At 42.9% G+C, this 20486-nt stretch overlaps 4 non-coding genes across 4 annotated transcripts; 1 reads left to right on the forward strand and 3 right to left on the reverse strand.

The window, feature by feature from the left end:
* Nucleotides 1–4768: 4768 nt before the first annotated feature.
* TRNAS-AGA lies at nt 4769–4850 on the reverse strand. The gene has a single exon. It is a non-coding gene; the product is annotated as a tRNA-Ser (tRNA).
* Nucleotides 4851–9255: 4405 nt separating this feature from the next.
* On the reverse strand, nt 9256–9337 carry TRNAS-AGA. The gene has a single exon. It is a non-coding gene; the product is annotated as a tRNA-Ser (tRNA).
* Nucleotides 9338–11953: 2616 nt separating this feature from the next.
* TRNAS-UGA lies at nt 11954–12035 on the forward strand. The gene has a single exon. It is a non-coding gene; the product is annotated as a tRNA-Ser (tRNA).
* Nucleotides 12036–18613: 6578 nt separating this feature from the next.
* Nucleotides 18614–18685, reverse strand: TRNAQ-CUG. The gene has a single exon. It is a non-coding gene; the product is annotated as a tRNA-Gln (tRNA).
* Nucleotides 18686–20486: the final 1801 nt, after the last annotated feature.

Raw genomic sequence — 20486 nt, forward strand, 5'->3', positions numbered from 1 at the left:
CGCTCCGCTCCCCACTTCCAGACCTCCGCTCGTACCCGCAGGTTGGTTCGTACCTGCCTCGTCTCATCACTCGGACGCCGAGTTTGCTGCACCTTCAAACCTCTGAGGGTGCTGACTGGTTTCCTCCTTCACCCGTTTCCATTCCCTTCCGAATTCTGCAGGATTCTCACCTTCTCCGCTAGATTCTCGTCGTTTCTGTTCGTTTCCCTATTGTCTGCCACAGAAGCCGCAGATCTAGTGCAGGCAGCCAGAGACAGAATGCTGCGGGGGAGGGGGGGTCCTCACTTGTACGCGGGGTTCACCTCGGACAGTCTCCCGCAAGCGGTAACAGAGCGCAGCAGCCTCCTTCCAGTAGAGGAGCGCTTGGCCTAGGCCCCTGTGCATCAGTCACCGTGACTCCCGAATGCTCCCCCGGGGGATGGACGCTTCAAGCCAAGACCTTAAAAAAGGATTTGCAGAAATTCAACCAGGGACTTTGCCATTGCTAGGCAAGTCTATCAAGCTAAGCCCAACACCTGTTCTTAGCGTGACCAACAGCCCATTTTTTTGGCTTTTGGGTAAGAGTTCCAATTTAAAAGCTTGCTTTTTCTCTTGCCTGTGGTACTATAGCTGGAATGCACGAGAAGAGCTGCAACCTACAATTTTATAGCTAGAGAGCCCAGTTTTTCTCTCTCCGGGTGGACTAGTTAAGGCCCTTCAAATCTCCCTGATGTCGAACTTCGCTCTTCTGCCTCACTCCAGCCTACTTCATCTTTAGATTTTATTTCCCCCCCCCAACACCCTGCTATCACTTTTGGCAGTGAGGTGAGTTTGTCTTAGACTTAGTGATCCTCTGTCTTGGTCTTCCTCTTTCCAGGTGCAAAAACTTAAGAGTCATCTCTTGATCCAGAGAAAATCAGGCTTTAGGGGACTGCTTATTTTATATGTAACACAGCACATGGAAATTCCTGTAATTAAATAAGAAGTAGAGTTAGATTAAAAAAAACTACAGAGTTAGATTCAACAAGATAACTCAGTGGAACGAAGCAATTGTCTTGAACTTTGGCTCTCTCTCAATGAGGTGAAATAACACATTAAAATATATATTTGAAACCAAAATTTCTTACTCTTTGACATATTTGGTCAAATAGATGACCATAATGCTGTTATGACAAATTGGCATGTTGTACTTTGTCCTAGAATTGGCAAGCCTCCTTAACTTGATCTAATTTCCAGGTTCCTACCTTGTCAGCCTCTGATGGTCATCAATGAGCTACACTCCAAACTAAGACAAACTCTGATAGAAGTGGGGAGATGGGCTGAATCAAAAAATAAATACTCCACAACTGTGAGAAATGATGAAGAATACAGACATGTGTTCATGCTGTGAGATTATGTGTAAAAAGATTTCAAAACTCTAAATAACCAATAGTTCTTGATTTTTTTAAATAAACTGTGGAACATAATGGAACATTCTGCAGCAGATAATATGAATGAGGCATGTTTCTACGTACTGATGTGAAATGCATATATAATATATGTAAATACATGTGTACTTGATGTAACTGCAGACTCACAGGCAGTTGTAAGAAATGACAAAGAGAGAACACTTTACCCTAGCTTCCCCCAGTGGTAACATCTTGGCTCATTACAATAACACAAGCAGGATGCTGACATTGATACAGTCCTGCAGTCTTACTCTGATTTCCCCCGCTGTACTCATTTTTGAGTGTGGTGGTAGGCATTTAGTTCTGGGTGGTTTTATCCCATGTGCAGATTCCCGTATCCACCACCACAAAAGTGTGGCTTCATCACAGCAAGAATCCCTCCTGTCACCTTTTAATGACCACACCCACCTTCTCCCAGCACTCCCTCCCTCATACCAGGAAAGCAGAAACTGATTCTTCATTTCTCTAATTTAGTCATTTCCAGAATGTTGTAGAAGTGGAATTACGCAAAATATGACATTTTGAGATTGGCTTTTTTTCAGCATAATTCCCCAGGAAGTCATCCAAGTTGCCACATGTACCTATAGTCCATTCCTTTGTCTTGCTGAGGAGTATTCCATAGTATGGATATATCATAGTTGCTGAGCCATTCACCTAGTGATACGTATTGTTTCCAGTTTAGGCCTATTCTGGGTAAAGATGCTGGAAAAAATACAGGTATTTATAGGTATTTTGTGGGAGCATAAATTTCTACGTCTAGGCCTATTCTGGGTAAAGATGCTGGAAAAAATACAGGTATTTATAGGTATTTTGTGGGAGCATAAATTTCTACGTCTTTGGAATAAATACCCAAGACTGGTATTTATTACTGGATTATCTGATAATTTCCTGTTTAGTTTTGTAAGAAACTGCCAAACCATTTTCCTGACTCACTGTACCATTTTACATTCCCACCATCAGTGTATGAGAGTTTCCCCACATCCTCATGGGAAGTGGGTGTTGTCATTACTTTTGTTTTAGCCATTCTGATAGGTGTAGGGTGATATCTTATTGTGGTTTTAATTTCTATTTCCCTAATGGCTAATGATGCTGAACATTTTTTCATGTGTTTATTTGCCATCTGTGTATCATCATGGGTGAAATGCTGCAATGTCTCTTCATGGCTTTTATCCATTTTCTGACTGAAGTGTTGGCTTTCTCTTTTAATCTGTTCAGTTTTGAGAATTCTGTCTACATGTTCCAGATACTGACCTTTGTCATGTATGTGATTTACAAATGTTTTTTCCAAATTTGTAGCTTGTTTTTATTTTCAACCGCTTCATAGTGTCTTTTGCAGAGGAAAAGTTTTTAATTTTGCAGGGATCTGATTTATCTCTTTTCCTTTTAAGGACTGGGCTTTTGGTATCAAGTCAAAGGAAACTGCCTGACCCTAGATCCTGAAGATCCGCTATTATTTTCTAAAAGTTTTATAATTTTACAGTTCAGTCTGTGATTCATTTTAATTTTTGTGTACAGAATGAGGTTTAGGTCAACATGGATTTTGTTTTGTTGTTGGTTTTTTGTTTGGTTTTTTTGTTATTTATTTATTTATGCCCGTGAATGTCCAATTGCTCCAGCACCATTTGTTGAAAATACTGTTGCTCTTCCATTGAATTTTTTTCTGCACTAGTGTGAAAAATCAGTTGGGCATATTTCTATGGGTCTATTAGTGTGTGTGTGAGTAAAGCGATAGAAGTTTATTAAGTGAAGATACAGAAAAGCTCTCAAGAGTGAGAGGGGTTCCGACAGGTTTGCCAATGAAGGCCTTTAGTGTTGGTCTTTTATAGAAAGCTAACCAGGGAACTTAAATCCTTTTAACATTTCTACTGATATCACCATTGAGCAAGGACTAGTGTCAACACCTTCAGTAGTTTACTTCCTTTTTAGGGTCTGGTTATTCCTTGTTGGTCACAGGTGATTATCATAAAGACATCCACCCCACACGACCCACCCCACATGTCCAGGATAGGGGGGTCCGATTTGTCCCCTTATCTCTGGTCTCCCCACACCTCCACATTTTGAGGATTTCTGTGAGCCTGATCACATAGCCCCCCATCTCTCCCTACTTAGCCCTGCCGGTCCCTTACTCATCCCTCCCGCTGGAATAGTAACCCTAACTGCCGCCAGGGAATGGACAATGACCGATGACCGCTCTGGCTGCTTCTTGCCGAAATGGGGCAGCGGGTTGTGTGGCAGTTACAATCTAACCAGCGGTCCGTCCGGGAGCTCTCAGTATATATCTTTAAGGGAAAGAAATAACCAAGATGAACACTGTGTATACGTTTGTACCATTCATTTAAAAGGGTGGCTTAGTGGTTAAGCATCTGCCTTCTGCTCGGGTCCTCATCCCAGGGTCCTCCAGCTGGAGGGGAGCTCAGGCTCCCTGCTCAGCAGGGAGTCGGCTTCTCCCTCTCCCTCTGCCTCTCCCCCCTGCTCATGGTCTCTCTCAAATAAATAAATAAAATCTTTAAAAAAATAAAAATATAGAGTGGACTGAATATTATACACACACATAACTCTGGAAAGGTATACAAAAACTCATTCCGCTGTGGAGGGAAACTGAACAGCTAGAGCACATAGACAGAAAAGGCATTTTTTTTCACTGCATGTATCGCAATATCATTTGAGCTTCGTCTCATGATTATTATTTTAAAATAGTTTAAATATTAATATTCTTAATAGGCAATGAAAATACACTTTATGCTAGTTGATTACAGCTTTATTTTAGACCTTGTTTTCCAGTTACATGCAAGCAAATGATTTTACTGTCTTCGGATAGCATTTATTTCTTCTTCTCGTCTTCTCTTACTTATCCTAGAAACAGGCTGGGGTTGTGTTAAGCAAGCATGAAATTCCAGATCGGCCTCACACGGATAGATGAAAATATGAGCGGATTGGGAGATATCAAGGATAGAGTTGGGTTGCGAGAAAAGGACATTGCTGAAAAGGTAACAATCTGGTGGAGAAGCAAGCATTCCCACTAACTTTTATTCTTTTTGAAAGGGTTGCCTTCAAGCAGGATTTTGATTGCAGGAAACACCGAGGTATTTCTGAAATTTGGACTCTTCTTGGGAGAAAAGAAAACATTAGGACTCTGTTCAAACCTACTAGATAATATGGTAATTATGATTTCTTTTTTCTGGCCAGACTGAGAGACTCCATCACAGGCCGGTGAATGCCAAGACCAAAACAGGGAAGCTCAGTAAATGAGGATGTATCGCTTATTGGTCAGGTACAAGTCATGTTTCTTTGGACTTGCGCTATGTAGGATTTCAAAGTAACCTACAAGATGTCAAAACACCCATAGTCAGCAGGACTCGAACCTGCACGGGGAGACCCCAGTGGATTTCTAGCGCATCGCCTTAACCACTCGGCCATGACTACACAGGTGAGCCTGCCCTTGATAAAGTAAATAGCTTTACTGTACCTTAGCTTTCTATAGGATCAAATTGCATACCAGAAAGTGTATTTGTAGTCTATCTTTCCTATTCTTTAATGTCATTTGGATGACAATCATGCTGTTGCACCATATTGGCAATTAACACTCTATCCTCAGAACTGGAAGGACTCCCTATTCTGATGGGTCTTTGGAATGATATCAGCTTCTTGGTCCACCATCCTCTGATGGATTCATGAGATACATCCCACAACTGGAACAAGCTTTAACATTCACAGCAGGATTACATGTAATAGTTATGATTTTTAAAAACTAGAGTGAAAAGGTTATGTACATGCATACATTTTAACTCTGGAAGGTTCTACCAGACCTGGCTTCAGGTTGCTGGTGTGGATAGAAATTGAATAGCTGAGCTTGTGGATTGCAGAGAGGTTTTATTTTTCACTGTATATACTTCAAAATAACTTGAGTTTTACTATCATTATTATTTATGTGTTTTTCTTTATCCTTTTCATATAACTGGAATTGCTGGATCATACAGTAAGTCTATGTTTAATCTTTTGAAGAACTGCCAGACTGTTTTCCAACATGAATGCACCATTTTCATTCCCACCAGCAATGTATGATGGTTCTGGTTTCTCTATATCCTCCCCAACACTTGTTATTATATGGCATTTTCATTAAAGCTATCCTAATGGGTGTGAGGTGGTATCTCATTGTGGTTTTGATTTGCATTTCCCAAATGACTAATGATGGCAAGCATTTTCTCGTGTGCTTATGGGCAATTTTTACATCTTTCTTAGAGAACTGTCTATTCCTGTCTTTTGCTCATTTTTAATGGGTTATTTGTCTCTCCCTTGAGTTGTAAAAGTTCTTTATAAATTCTAGATGCAAGCCCCTTATCAGATATGTGATTTGCAAATATTTTCTCCTGTTCTTTTGGTTGCCTTTTATTTTCTTGATGGTGTCTTTTGAGGCACAAAAGCTTTTAATTTTGATGAAGTCTTTTTTGTTGCCTGTGCCTTTGGTGTCATATCTAAGAATCCACTGCCAAATCCAAGGTCATGATTTCCCCAGTGTTCCTTCTAAAAGTTTTATAATATTAGACCTTATATCTTTGACCCATTTTAGTTACTTTATGTAAATTGTGTGAGGTAAGGGTCCAATTTCGTTCTTTTGCATGCGGTTATCTAGTTTTCCCAGCACCACTTGTTGAAGAGACTATTCTTTCCCCACTGAATAGTCTTGGCACTTCTAATAAAAAAAAACCCAGTTCGCCATAGACATATGGCTTTATTTCTGGACTCTCGGTTCTATTCCATTGATCTCACTGTCTTGATTATCGCTGCCTCGTAATTAGTTTTGAGGTTGGGAAGTGAGTCTTCCTGTTTCTTCTTTTTTCAGGATTGTTCTGGATATTCTGGGTCCCTTGAAATTCCATGTGAATTTTAGAATCACCTCATCAATTTCTACAAAGAAGTCATCTAGCGTTCCGATAGGGAAGATCAATTTAGGGGAGAATAGCCATCATAACAATGTTAAGATGCAATCCATAAATATGAGATATCATTATCTATCTTCATCTATTTCAACAGTGTTCTGTAGTTTTCAGAATATAAGTTTTGCACTTCTTTTGTTAAACTTATTCCTGAGTATTTTATTCTTTTTGATGCTGTTTTAAGTGGAAGTATTTACTTTTGACCTTTTTTTCCTTCCCTATGAAACATGATGAGGCTGTCCGAAGCCTCCCAGACATACATATTGAGTGCTGAGAGATGTCAGGGATGAAATTGCCTAGTACATGCCCATGTCGACAAAAACAAACAAACAAACCCAACACAACAGAAAAACAAACTGAAATAAACCATGAGTCTTTGAACTCAAATGGCTGGGTTCAGAGGCCAGAGTGCTAACCATTACACCATGGAACAATTTTGGTTAAAGAGGCTCTTTCATATGATGCATCATGTTATAAAACTCCATTTCTGAATGAATTTAATCTTATTGACTAGGGTATAGTAACGAAGTTAAGACAAAGAACATGTCCCTGCTCTTGTGATCTGTGCCCACTATTGAGGGATACTCTATACACATGCAACTAATAAAGCCCACCCAGAAAGAGTTTGCATAAACTGCTAAAGACGGAAAATATGGGGGTGCTTGCCTGGCTGGCTCAGTCAGTAGAGTGTGTGACTCTTGATCTCAGGGTTGTGAGTTTGAGCCCCACATTGTGTGCAGAGGTTACTTAAAAATAAAATCTTAATATTTAAAAAAACCCTGAAAGTATAATGGCAGAGATGAAGTGGAAGGCATAAATAAAATTTAAACCTGTCATTTCTAGGTGAATGGGGTTTGAAGATGCTGGTTGGAAGAAATTGCTGGTCCATGTGTTTTTATATACAAGAGGCAGCTTGTGGAACTAGATCCTCAAAGTAGAGCCTGTTTGTTCTCAACATGATAGTGTAATATAACAGGAAAAAAAAGAATAGGTTTGTCAATGCCCTTAGCAATATGGACCGGGCAAGTCCTGGGAAGTAATTTGCTTTAGGTGGACTTGTGCCTGTTTTGGTCTGTGAACATCATAAGTATACATGGGCTTGGCAGTGAGCATCGTGATTTCCAATAAAGCTTTCTTCCCTGGCGTAATGGTGAGTGTGACTTTGTCATTGGGAAGACAGGTGTTGGGCTCATGTCAGACAAACCTATTATAAGTTAGACAGAATTTGTTTGGAGCCCACGTATCTCCTCAAAGTCATTTTCTGTGTTTTCCAAAACAACAAAATAAAGTGAGCAAACTCTTCTTTTCATTCAGTGGTCATGAAGTTATTAAGAAAGAAATTATTAACTTATTTTTGGTTCAAAATCTCATGGTATGTAAAATAACCCTTATTCACCCTCTCACAGAGAGATGCCCCTGACACAAAACTGACAATTGTAGAGACCACGTCAGGGAACTCACAGATACTGTTGGGAGACCGTAGACGCCAGGCTGAGAACCATCTGCAATCTGGCATCTCCTGTATGTCACATAACCTAACTTTAACGAATAAGCTTCACCACCACTAAACTGTAATTAAACACAAAGTTGCTAAAGAAAAGTCACCTGTCAAATATGTCTATGTGAGTCATTAACCTCAATTTTACGAATTACCAGGCCAAAGCGCACCGCGCCTGAAGCTAGGATTCTAGTCAAACCAGTTCTTGGAATTGTCTTACCTTTCTCAGAGGGCTCGTGGGTGTGAGTTCCTCAGAGCACACCTCTGAGTAGGCAGGCGCAGGTAGGTCCAGCCGAGTGGGCTGGACTCTGGGCTCCTTTAACCAGAGGCTATTGGAACCTCTACTTCCGCCCCTTCTCAACCTTCACCCTAGGGTCTCCACCGAGAAGCCGCCCTTCATTTGTAATATTCTCCCTTTCTTGTTGAAGAAGGAAGCACAGGAGGGGGGCCTGGGGTGCCGAGATGGTTGAGCGTCTGCCTGCGGCTCAGGTCATGATCCCGGGGTCCTGGGATCGAGCCCCGCATCTGGCTCCCCGCTTGGCCGGGGTCCCGCCCCTCCCTCCACGGCCCGCGCCCTCACTCCGCCAAATACATAAACAAAATCTCAAAAAAAAAAAAAAAGGAAGCACGGTAAAGGAAAACAGATGCTAGGCAACATTCGTTTTCTGTTAAAACTTAATGAATTTTCTGAGTTCTTTGTTTTCCTTGTTTATTGCAATTGCCACTTAGAGGTGGCACTTTCCACTTGGGGGTCACAGATACCTCATAAGTAGCATTTTATTTAGGATGCTCTGTTGCTTCTGAAGGACTAACAGATGCAGCAAAGGAAATATACAAGTTTCTTAAAGTATATAAGGTTTTAGCACCTCTCATCACCGCAGTCCTGGACCCCAGGACAAGCCAGCCCAGCGAGGCGGCGTCAACCCTGTTTCACGAAGACAATGGCTTTACCTAATTTCTTTAGCTGTGTGTGGTGCTTTGCTATCAATACCCGTGTGGATCTGCGACTTGGCGACCAACGCTGTGAGTCGTGGCTTTCACCTGCATTTGATCCAAAATTTCCTGGAATTTCTTTTTCTGCGTGGCGAGGACGTCCAGGGCCGGAGAAGAGCCCAGATAACAGGTGCAATTCCAGATGCAGACCCCCTGCCAACGTTCGTTTTGGGAACGGCTGTCTGGCTAAAGCAGGGCTCTGGTCGCAGCCAAGAGGAAAGCAACACAAAGGGTGGGCTCTTCCTTGCGTAAAACGAGACCATTTGGGGACGGTGGGGAAGTAGCTTGTGAAAAGGCTAGTGGAAAACCAGGGTGGACGCGCGCGGAGCCTGTGAGGCGGGCACGCGCAGCCCATGCCTGCGCTGGTGCGAGCAGAGGTGGCGTCTTCAAAGAGGAGAGCCGCCGTAGTCGGCAGGATTCGAACCTGCGCGGGGAGACCCCAATGGATTTCTAGTCCATCGCCTTAACCACTCGGCCACGACTACGTGCGAGCCGTCGCGCTCCTTAGCTAAGTAGCCTCTTCCGAAGGCCCCAGTCTCTCCCACGAAGTGCCCTCGGACCTCATTCCGGCGAAGAGCGCGCTGCTGTGGCAAAGCGGCCAAGTGGCACTGCCTCCCCCGCCCGGAGGGACGCCTTCCTCCGATGGCCTGCGGGAAGGGGCCAGAGCAGGAGGCCTCCCGGGAGGCCAGCTTCCTGCTGGGCCGCTTCTGACGGGCACCCAGGAGACACCCGGCTCGCCGACACAGGCTCTGGCATTCGCTGCAGAACTGTGAGGGGAGCGCCGATTTGAACAGCTCCTCCAAATGATCACCGATTTTCAAAATTAGCTTTCGGTTGGGTGGGGGCATGGGGTAAGTGCATGATGGGCTAATATTAAGGAGAGAGGACACATGATGTGATGAGCACTGGGTGTTCTAGGCAACTGATGAATCACTAAACTCTACCTCTGAAACTAATAAGACACTATATGTTAACTCAATTGAATTTAAATAAAAATTTTTAAATTAAAAAAGAAAAAATAAGTTTTGAGTAATTCACATAGTGGAAGATCTTGCAGTCTAGTCTTTTAGAAAACTCACAACCATTTGACTTACAAGATTGTTCCACCTATTTCAAAACTTCTTTTTTCTGCATCCATATGCAGGAATAACTATGGAACAGACCTCAAATAAAACAGTTCCCTAAACCTTAAAAATATGAAGATTTATATTACAAATGTTAAAGACTTATGAAACTTCTCTATCTCAGTGTTCTTTCCCAAAATTATTTTTTTTTAAACCCAGTTAAACGTCAGAAAGCAAGAAGGGGTGGAAAATTTGTCATTAATTTTGCCAATTGCTGACTGACATTGATTATTTGAGAAACAAGTTCAAGGTGAGTGCTTTCACTGTGGAGTGCACTGAACAAGACAGACATTAATCCAAGAACCATTTGAAGCAAATGTCAACTCTTGGGTAACATCATTAAATAAATCAATAAAATGCATTGTTCTGCTATTCACTTGTAAGACTTGATATCTTCAACACTATAGTAAACAAAAACATTAAGTCGTAACTCCACAACCCAGAAACCAACACTAGAAACATTTGAAGTATTCCTTCCTTCCTCTCAGTATTCCATATGCAAAAAGTTTGCCTCCTCAAAGGAGCATGTTCATACTACTATGTCGGTGAATATTATATCATAGACATTTCCCCAGAACGATTACAGAATCCTCCCAAATCTCATTTTAGTGGCAGATGAAGCAAAAATACTTAAACATTCATCCATTTTTAATATATTACTTAAACTATCACAATGGGAAATGCAAAAAGTTTTGTGCAATACATGGTTTTCTTTGTTAAGAATATTTCCCTAGGAGAGGACTTCTCAAACTTCAGTGAGCATCAGAAGCCCCTGGCGGGCTTCCTGTTAAAACAAATTGCTGGATCTCCCCGCTCCCATGCTCCCGGTTCCGATTGTGTCGCTCTGAACTCGGCCGGAGAACTTGCATTTCTCAAGGGACCTCCGATGGTGCACACGCCGCTGGTCGGGGACAATATTTGGATAAAAAACTGCTCAAGGACAATAAAGTTCAAAATAAATTTACCGCGTTAAGTGTTATAAACCCTTTATGAGCCTAAATGGGGGTCTATAGCAAGTGCCATGGTAGTAAGACCAAATAAAAATGACTAGAATACAGTGAGGGAAACATTATTGTCACCTTATCTTAAAGGAAAACAGATGTGAGGGAGTTTTAACTCTCAGAGGAGCATATTCGGGCTCGACCCTGGAGGTCACATTCCTTTTGTATGTGAGATTCTGTCTAAATCTACTAGCGTATGCCCTGGGAACGCGCTTCCGTTCCTAGAATGCAGAGGGAAGTCCGTGGTGTTAGGGCTTCTGACACTTCCATAAAACGAGATCTGGTCCGAACGCTCCTTATCCCAGTCTGGTAAACCAGAGAGTCTCTGACCCCAGAATGGGCCCTAATAATTTGGCTAGAGTTATTCCAACATTTGCGTGTTTTCATCTCCTTTTTGCGCCTCCCTGTGCTGCGCGGGGCCGAGCGCGGGCCTTGGAGACCGCGTGTGCTCGGAGCGCGCCTTTCCCGAGCCGGGAGCCACCTCGCGTCCCCTCCGGTCCCTGAGGGGTTCCCGACCTCCCCGCCCCGGCTTTTGCAGTCGGGGCGGAAACTAGGCCCCCGCCTCCCTCTCCGCCCCAGGGCGGTTTTAACGGTTCTTTTGGAAGGGCAAGTTGAATGCCACCGAAGAGGGTCCTGATTTAGATTTTAGCTCCGTAAGTAATCCCACGACCCCCCCATTTCCGTGCCTCTCCCGCTGGCGTTTGCCACCTCGACGTCGTTCAGGGCGCACTTTCAGCCGGGCTCGCCGTCCACAGGTCCGCGAGCACTAGGCGTGACCGTGGGGTCCGCGGATGGCCGCAGGCAGGGGACGAGCCCCAGCGCCCAGGGCACTTGCCGTTCGAGTCTTCTGTCCCGGCCGTTCTGGATTTGCTCGGGTTGGGCTCCTTCGTTCTCCAGGGAGAGCCCGGACCTTCCACGGGCGACACTCCACGCGTTCCCCAGGGGTTCACCGCAGCTCTGGGGCGGCGGCGAGCAGGTAGTCGTGGCCGAGTGGTTAAGGCGATGGACTTGAAATCCATTGGGGTTTCCCCGCGCAGGTTCGAATCCTGCCGACTACGCTTTTGCCAGGAACCAACCCAAGTTCCCACAACCCAGATTGTTCCCCCAACGCGTATCCTCCACCTGCACCTGCAGATACGGATGGCGCACGCCTTCCCCTGTCCGAAGACGCTACTTTCTCAAGTGCGGGAGTCACTCTTCAAAACTGGGAAGCTACGCAGGGCAGTTCACCTGACTTCATTAGATGCCTCAGATCACACATTCCAGCCCCTGGGCTCCAGTAGCACGCTGGTACTCCCTGTGACCACTCTCCACTCAGGGGGAGGTAAGGATTCATAAAAAGTAGTGACACTAACGGGTAATTTTACTGAACACTTTGTGCCAAGAAGATAGGAGTTAAGCAGGAACCCCATGATAGTTGATTTCCAGTGCTGCACAATGAGACGGTATTGACCGAGGACTTCCAGACAGGCTTATGAACTGAGGTTTTCATAAGTTCCTTAGGAGACACTCCTCAAATTGTCAAGTTGTTGTTAGCAGACTCAGGGTTAGACGTGTTAGTATCCCAAAATAATAGATAACAGGTCTTATTTTTCAAGCCTTTACTACACACCACATTCCAAAGACTTTACATGTCTTATTATTTGTAGATCTTTACATTTGTATTTTACAGACCACAGGGTCCCCAGAGATCCAACCATAAATGATTTAAGTCTCAGAACTAGGAAGCAGGAGGACGGAGCTTAAAGGTCGCTTGGTTTTGGCTCTGCAACCCCCCCCACCCCCCCACCCCCCCACCCCCCCCACCCCCCCACCCCCGCAAACAGTTGCCGGTGGGCTTCTGTCTGTGCTGGGGATTTCTGCCACCATCTGCCTCCATCACTGGGTTGGTTCACTGTTCTGAATTCATCCTCTGGTGATAAGGCCATGAAAGTGGTGCCATGTAAGGTTCTGGATTTAGGCTGGCACAGAATACTGCTGCCCCTGAGTGTTTAGTGCTTGTGTTACCTTTGACGCAGGGAGTATCACTCATCAGTACATGGGCGTTTGCCTATTTTTGAGCAGAGGTTTCTTAACAGTTTATAAGGAGTTTCCCACGCAGTAGACCTTTTCAGCTCCTGAACACCAGAGCTGATACTGGAAAAGAATTTTTCAGCCAACAGGATTTGGATGTAGAGTCTAAGACTGATTTGAGAGAAAGGGAAGAGCTATTTTGGCCCCAGATATGGAGAGAAATTGGAATTAAGCCACATATATATATTGGAAGGGAGTGAGATTTTTAAAATGCTACAAAGCATCAACCCACATATTTCTTAGAAAGAATTAATGCTTCAGTTCTTCTGCATAGAAACCCCAGAGCAGATTCTTTTGTCCCCACTTCCTACTTCCTATAACACTTTCAAGGGATAAAAGTATTTCTGTGGGCTTCACAAATGATTGGAAGAGACAAATAGTGGGTTAAGAGGCTTACGAGTGCTTGTCCAGAAGAAAGAAATATGGACGCAAACTTATAAGTGAGGAAGAACAGATGGCAAGGACGGGGCAGTGGGGGGAGAAGGTGACCACAAACAGGGGGGAAAAGCACTGGATATTTCCTTGTAAAATTATGTGACTTTGAAGATAAAGAAATAATTATTTAGGGAGTCACTAAAGAAATCACTTCACTGCTAAGGGGAAGAATCATACTGGAAACAGCATTCCCTAGAATAATATTCAATGGTATGAGGAAGTGGGGAAAAACACCTACAAGATACTTAGGGAAACATAATGTAAGTCAAAGATTTTACATCCAGCTCAGATGTATTTGGTGTCAAAGAAAGTGTATTTACCGCAGAAAGTATTAGGCAACATTTAAAAGGAGTAGATCCACACATAACTATATAGATGAATCTAAAAAAAAGGGGGAAAATTTCAGGAGCAGAATGAGATATATAGCAAAATGCCATATGGAAAATAAAATTAAATACACAAAAATACTGACATCTGCTTTGCAGAAACAAATTCTAGTAAAAATGTAAACATTAGATACTTTAAAAAAAATACCTATATTCGAGAGAGAAAGGAAGAACATGAGTGGGGGAGCAGAGGGAGAAGCAGATGGGGGGGTCTGACATGGGGCTGGATCCAAGGACCCTGGGATCATGATCTGAGCTTAACTAACTGAGCCACCCAGGCGCCCTATGTTAGATACTTTTAAAGTTAACTTTGTGGGAGAGATTAGAGGGACACCATTATAGAGGTAAAAAAATCAATCAATTAAGATATGGTCTTTACAGATACTAATTTACATGTAGGATAGTCTAAAAATCTGACAGGTGTTTAAAATCCCTGTAATCTTTGAGACATAATTAAAGAATCTATATATATCATTTGACCTCTTTTAAATGGATAAAAGTTAGAATGACAGAAACTTCGGAGTATCGATAGAGTTGTAGGGATGTCAATGCTTGCAAACTGATGGTTGGAAACTATGGAAACTATTTCATTTTGGAAACAAATCTGGCACCATTTAATTAAGTAAAAGATAAACATACCACAGGATCCAACTTTTCTGTCTCGTGCTAAATATCCCACAAGTCTATAGGAAGATATCTATGAATATGTTCAGTGTAGTCGTGTCTACACTGGTGGGATTTTTAATCAATCTGTTTGTCTAGGACTTGGTGAGTTGATTAAACCGGGTGGATGCACACAATGAAGGATGAAACAGGGAGAAGAAGTTACAAATTAAATGTAAAAACTATGTGTGCAACACTGTACTGCTCATATAAAATAACAAAACACATGCAAACAGAGCTCCATATTTCACAAGAAAACATTCAAACAAAAAATTACAGAATCGGGGGGAAGGAGGTGAGGGGGGGAAGTTACATAGTAAATAGTAGAATAGTTGCTACTGGACTTCGAAGATATAGAATGTTATATTGTGAAAGGGAAATATCAATCGGTCAAGTAAAAGAAAGAGCTGTATATGGACCAATAATGGTAACGTGCTTTGAATTGTGGGACATAATTAATTCAAATGCCTGCTCTGGATTCTGAAAACAGATTGCAGCTCTCTGACAGTATGTGGACCATGTCAATGCCTCCAGCCAGACTACCAGGAACATCCCTGTGGTTGAGCAGGCTGGGCTTATTATCCACTGCGGTGAGGAGAACACACACTGGAGGAATCATGAGGTGTTTATGGAGGAGGATGTTAGAAAGAACCTACTCTAGGATTTGGGCTCTGGTTGGGTGCTTCGGGTGACAGTCCAGAGTAGCAGGGTTCTGATCTGGATTAGAACTGTCAGAAAGCAGAGCTATTCTATCACTGGGTATCTCAATTGATCTTATTTATAAGGAAGTAGACTAGAATGAACGTAAAGTGGTAAGGAGTGGCAGTCACTTGTTTTAGTGAGAGGGAGGTTTGGTGTTTTGTGGGTGGCCACAGTGACCTGGGCTTTGCTTAGCTTCGACAAAGTTGTGATGCCACCTGTTGGTCTCACTTTACCATGGTCTCAGAGGAGCCATGTCTGATGTTGGTGTTCTGTGAGATTATGCTCAGTAGGAGAATCACATGGCGTGGCTTGAATGACAGGCCAGCTTCCGGATGCTGTAAGTTGCTTTCTTCCCCGGTCTTTCTTCCTCTATAGCAGCACTTCTCTGCTGATGAAATTCTTGTTTCCTTCTTAGTTTCAAAATTGAAATTCAACATATCGAAGTTCTTTTGGGATAGGAATGAGGAATATTGATTTTGACCAAAGTCTTTGAGTTCCATTTCACAACAGATTAGCATCTAACATGTGGGTAACGAAGGACATTAAAACAACCTCAAATAGGGCCACTTGCATGGTGTGAGATGGACAAACTTTGAGAGGATCAAAGATCACTGGCATGATTAATTCCATTTTAGGACAACCTGTATACCAGAAATCCCTGTATCAGCCCTGTACCCTGACCTGGTAGGAGGGCTTACTTGGTTTGCAGACAATAAAATGATCTACTCATAGAATGTCCTAGGAAACAGATATTACAAGGGCGTCATTGTAGATGGCAACACTCTTGATGGGAGAGCATTACAAAAATGACCCTGATCACACTTGAAAACTTCATCAGCAATATACAGTGAGTGATTGATATCAACTGCGGGCAAACTGCATTTTTACTTGCTCTGGATATACACTCATCTACTTCATTCATGCCTTCCTTCTTAAATATGGCTGGGTCTTCTCATGCTTTATCAGAAAAAAACAAAAAGGAAAAGAATCTTCACAATCCTTCCTCCCCTCTTCATAATAATCTGATTAATCCATATGGCTATAGGTTTTAATGAACCATGGTGACCAGTTTTTTATGTAGAGAGAATATCTACTGACCATATCTTCTTTAAATGTTCTGGTTTGGGGGATGCCTGGGTGGCTCAATCAGTTAAGCGTCGGCCCTCGGCTCAGGTCATGATCCCAGGGTCCTGGGATCGAGTCCTGCATTCAGCTCCTTGCTCAGAGAGGGAGCCTGCTGTTCCCCCTGCTTGTGTCCTCTCTCTCTGATAAATAAATTAATAAAATCTTTAAAAAACTAAAATAAATTTTCTGGTTTTGAGTCATATGTACAATTTTCTGATAACAAAATGTGTACAATAAAGACTTAGGGTTTCACTGTTGCAGAGTTGAGACACTTTTTGCATTTTTGTCTGAAAAAGAAAATATGTATCTAGGAATATAAAAAAGAATAATGCAAACTTCAATTTTGACCAAATGAAGAGCAATCTATATACATGAATGATGAGTATGAAGAGTAGATTGCATTTACCCTGAAGGTCAAAGGGGTGTGATAATGTTAGGAGTTAATTGGACTACTTAGGTAGTCAGGGCCAGGGTCTCCAACAAGAAAGCAAAAAATCCAGGACAGCTAACACAAAACTGCACTAGCATCCTGCTTTACAACTTAGAAAAGACCACAATAGCATCCTAACAGCCTCTGCAGGAGTGACTTTTGCAAAACACCCTGAAACAAAACAATGAACCATAAAACATTGGTTACAATCACAGGCTGAGACAGTTAGTCTCCAAATGTCAGCCCAAAAGACCATCAACATGTGAACAATAACCTGATAGGTAAACAGGTGCATGATCAAAGCTCTGATTGCAGCCAATCCACAGGGGGTCCACACTCAGGATGCTCAAGATAGTTCTGCAAAAGAGCTTATAAAAACCCTTAGATTTAAACCCCAAAATGGCAACCCTTTTTGGTCCCCTCCATCTCTAAGAGCTTTGTACTATCGCTCAATAAAATTTGCTTTGCTGCCCACCACTCTTCATCTGGTCTGCCTCTTTATTCTTTGAAGCAGCATGACCAAGAACCGCGGGCACTAAGGAAACAAAAATCCTGTAACAATAAAACCCTAATTAGTATTTTCCCAGGATAATACTTGCAAAAACTCCAGAAGTGCACAGTATTCTACAGTTAGTGGCTCACTGTGTGGGAGAAAACCACAGATCTCTGGTTTTAAACAATGGAGTGTGTCCACGTGTAGTGGCAGAAACTTCATGCAAATCATTTATTATGAAGGAGAATCTGGAAATAAATGTTTGATTAAACAGTTTACACAAAGGGGCAATATGAGAAGAAGCCAACAGTGAATAAGACCAGCATATGGGGGGAGAATTTGCAGTGTGAGCACACTTGGAGTTAGTGATATGTGTTGGTTGTGAGGGGAGAAAAAAATTGCCTAATAACAATCTCATACACATCTGGAATCATAATGAGACCATTTGTTGGGATGGAATCTTCCCAGCCCTTAGTGAAATGTCTGCAAATTTCAAAGCCAGGAGAAAAACAGGCTCACTTCATCTAATAAAAAATTAAAGGCCTATGCAAAATAGTACAAGAGCAAATGAAAAAAGGAAACTTCTACAAATAATGTAATTAGCAAAGAAACAGCAGTAATTACTAATTTTTGATGAGAAAGAGGGTTGTTCGGTATTCTATCGGTGGCACAATGACCAGATGAACATTGCAGTGAAAATATTATTGTGGATGTCCCCTTAATTTTTACTTCAAAATAGGTTAAGTCTGTAGATATTTTTGAAATGCAAAAAATGAGTCTTATATGCCCCTGTACTTAGAGTCACCCAATTTAAGTACATTTGGTTCGTGTGCGTGTAGTGTCTGTCTGTATTTTATATATATAAACTAGGTTCAGTGGCCATAGGGGGCGAGGAGGGGGCAGAAACTGCAGCTAGACGCCAGGCTAGAAGAGAAATTTGCTATGAACTGTATGTATATTCTCCAATACCAATAGAATTATTTATTTCCCATGTTTGAAATATCCAAAACATTCATTCTAATGTGCACAGAAAATGAATGTCGTATAAGTGGATTGTTGCTTTTTATTAGAGTTGGTTTTCCAGTGGCTGCAGAGTGCAGGGCTTTTGCTGTTTCCCTACTGTATTTACTTTTGTTGCTTCTTTTCTTCCTTATAGAATAAACTCCATAAAGCCAGAATGAAATTCTATTCCTTCTTCCTCACCCGATTTCAGACGTGTCAGGACTTGCAGAAACTCGTAGGAGACACCAGGGGCAGAACTGACTTTGGTCAATCAGATGAAAAGCCCTTTCCCAGGAAAAACCCGAAAAGGAGATTAAAACACAAGGCAGGTTCCACCGAGACTTGAACTCGGATCGCTGGATTCAGAGTCCAGAGTGCTAACCATTACACCATGGAACCCCACGCGGGAGGGCCAGTCCGCACAATTGTCTATGATGAGTTTCCGAAACTCTACTGAAAGCATTTAGTTGAGTTTATGAGTCAGAATTTTTAGTTCATGTCCACACACGACAGTCTTTTGATAAAAACCCTAGGAGATTTTATTTTTACCTTATCTTTTGCCACCCACATGAACCCATAAAGTCCCCCACCCCCAACTCAGGCACTTAGTGGTCCAGTCCTTTGCTTTTCTTCCTTAAGGGACAGAGCGAGCCCTTGTTACACCTAGCAGTACTGGACTGAACGTCTCGTATCCACTGTGTGATTTGATGCTCAGACACCGGCTGAAGATATGGTTAGTCCTTATGCAAACGGGGGAATAGGCTTGGAAATTCCGTATCTGCGATCTGCAGTTCTGCTCAGTTTCAGCCACGTGGCATTTTCCCCCACGCACTTTATTTATCAGGTATATTGCTTCGAGGAAAACAAACTTTAACGTGTCCCTTTCTGGCACAGTCATGGAAGGCAACTTGCAAGAGGAACTGGGGCAGGTTGTGCTTGCAGAGAAAGACGGAACGTGTCGCGATGGGTAAGGTGGTGTGGGACACGCTGCATGTCACCATCTAGACCCGTGGGCACACTCGCCTTCCTCGTGAAGAAGGTGCCCAAGGAAGGCTGCCAAATTGTACCCCAAAACGTTCTTTACTACTGTGCCGCAGAGACTTTTTCTCCCTCTGCATCCCCCCCCCGCCACCCCCCAGCGCTCTTTGCCTAAGAACAGGGTTCTGGGCGCGGAATTGTGTTGGTGAGACTCCGGGGCTGCAGGCTGCCTTCCCAGCGCGTCCCACGACCGCAGAACGACTTCTCATACAGGGACAGCAGTAGGTGTCCTGCGATCAGAAACCTGGTCTCCGTGTCGCTCACCCCGCTGCGCCCGCCATCCCGAGGAAGGTGGCGGCACGCGAGTCCCCTAAGAACTGGGCTGAACAAAGTCGCAAAGGCGGTCCACCTCTCCTTCCAGTGGTCTCAGTGATTAAAAAAACAAAACACAAGGAACTTGCAAAACATCCACGCCATGCAAAACACCAACCCCATGCAAAACCTTTATAGGGCGAGGACCTTGTCCCAAAACCTGGATTCTGCTCACCCACACAAATGTGAGCGATCTTCAGCATGGGAAGACGGTGTTACCCTGTAACTCACAAGAGCAAATGCAAAAACATTGCCACAGAAAATAATTTTAAAGGGAATGTGGAACTAGAGCTTGCAAAATACTGAGCTGAAACCTCTCCTCCTTTAGCGAATAAGCCATTATCATCTCAAGCTTGGGGATAGCCAGTGTCCCCTGAAAAGTCACTTCTTGGTCTAGGGCTATATATGTATACATCTGAAAAGCAGGAATAAGGAATTGGATAAAGAAGAAATTAGAACTGAAATTTAAAAAAAAAGATTTAAACAGAGAAATATATTTTTTAAACTTCTTATTGTAGAAAAAAGTCATGAGATTAGGGCCTTCTACACAACCATTTAACTAGTTTTATTAAATTCCTGGGGAAGGTCAGGTGCTGTGCAAGGTGCTAGAGACTGTAAAGGTAAACAGGACAAAGGCACAATTCCTGTCCTCATGGAGATCAGCATCTGCCAGGAAGGAAGCTCCCTAAACACAGACATGAAGAAAGTTCACCCAGGGATAGGTTGGATGAAGTGCTTGTAACTGGCACTCTAATGGCACGGATACGATGGAAAGCTAAAATACAAATAAAACTGGGAAATGTGGGTTTACACAAGAACTGATAATGCTACTCTGCAGAGAATGCTGGTC

Source organism: Zalophus californianus, chromosome 7 (assembly GCF_009762305.2).
Source record: "Zalophus californianus isolate mZalCal1 chromosome 7, mZalCal1.pri.v2, whole genome shotgun sequence".
Lineage (NCBI taxonomy): Eukaryota > Metazoa > Chordata > Mammalia > Carnivora > Otariidae > Zalophus > Zalophus californianus.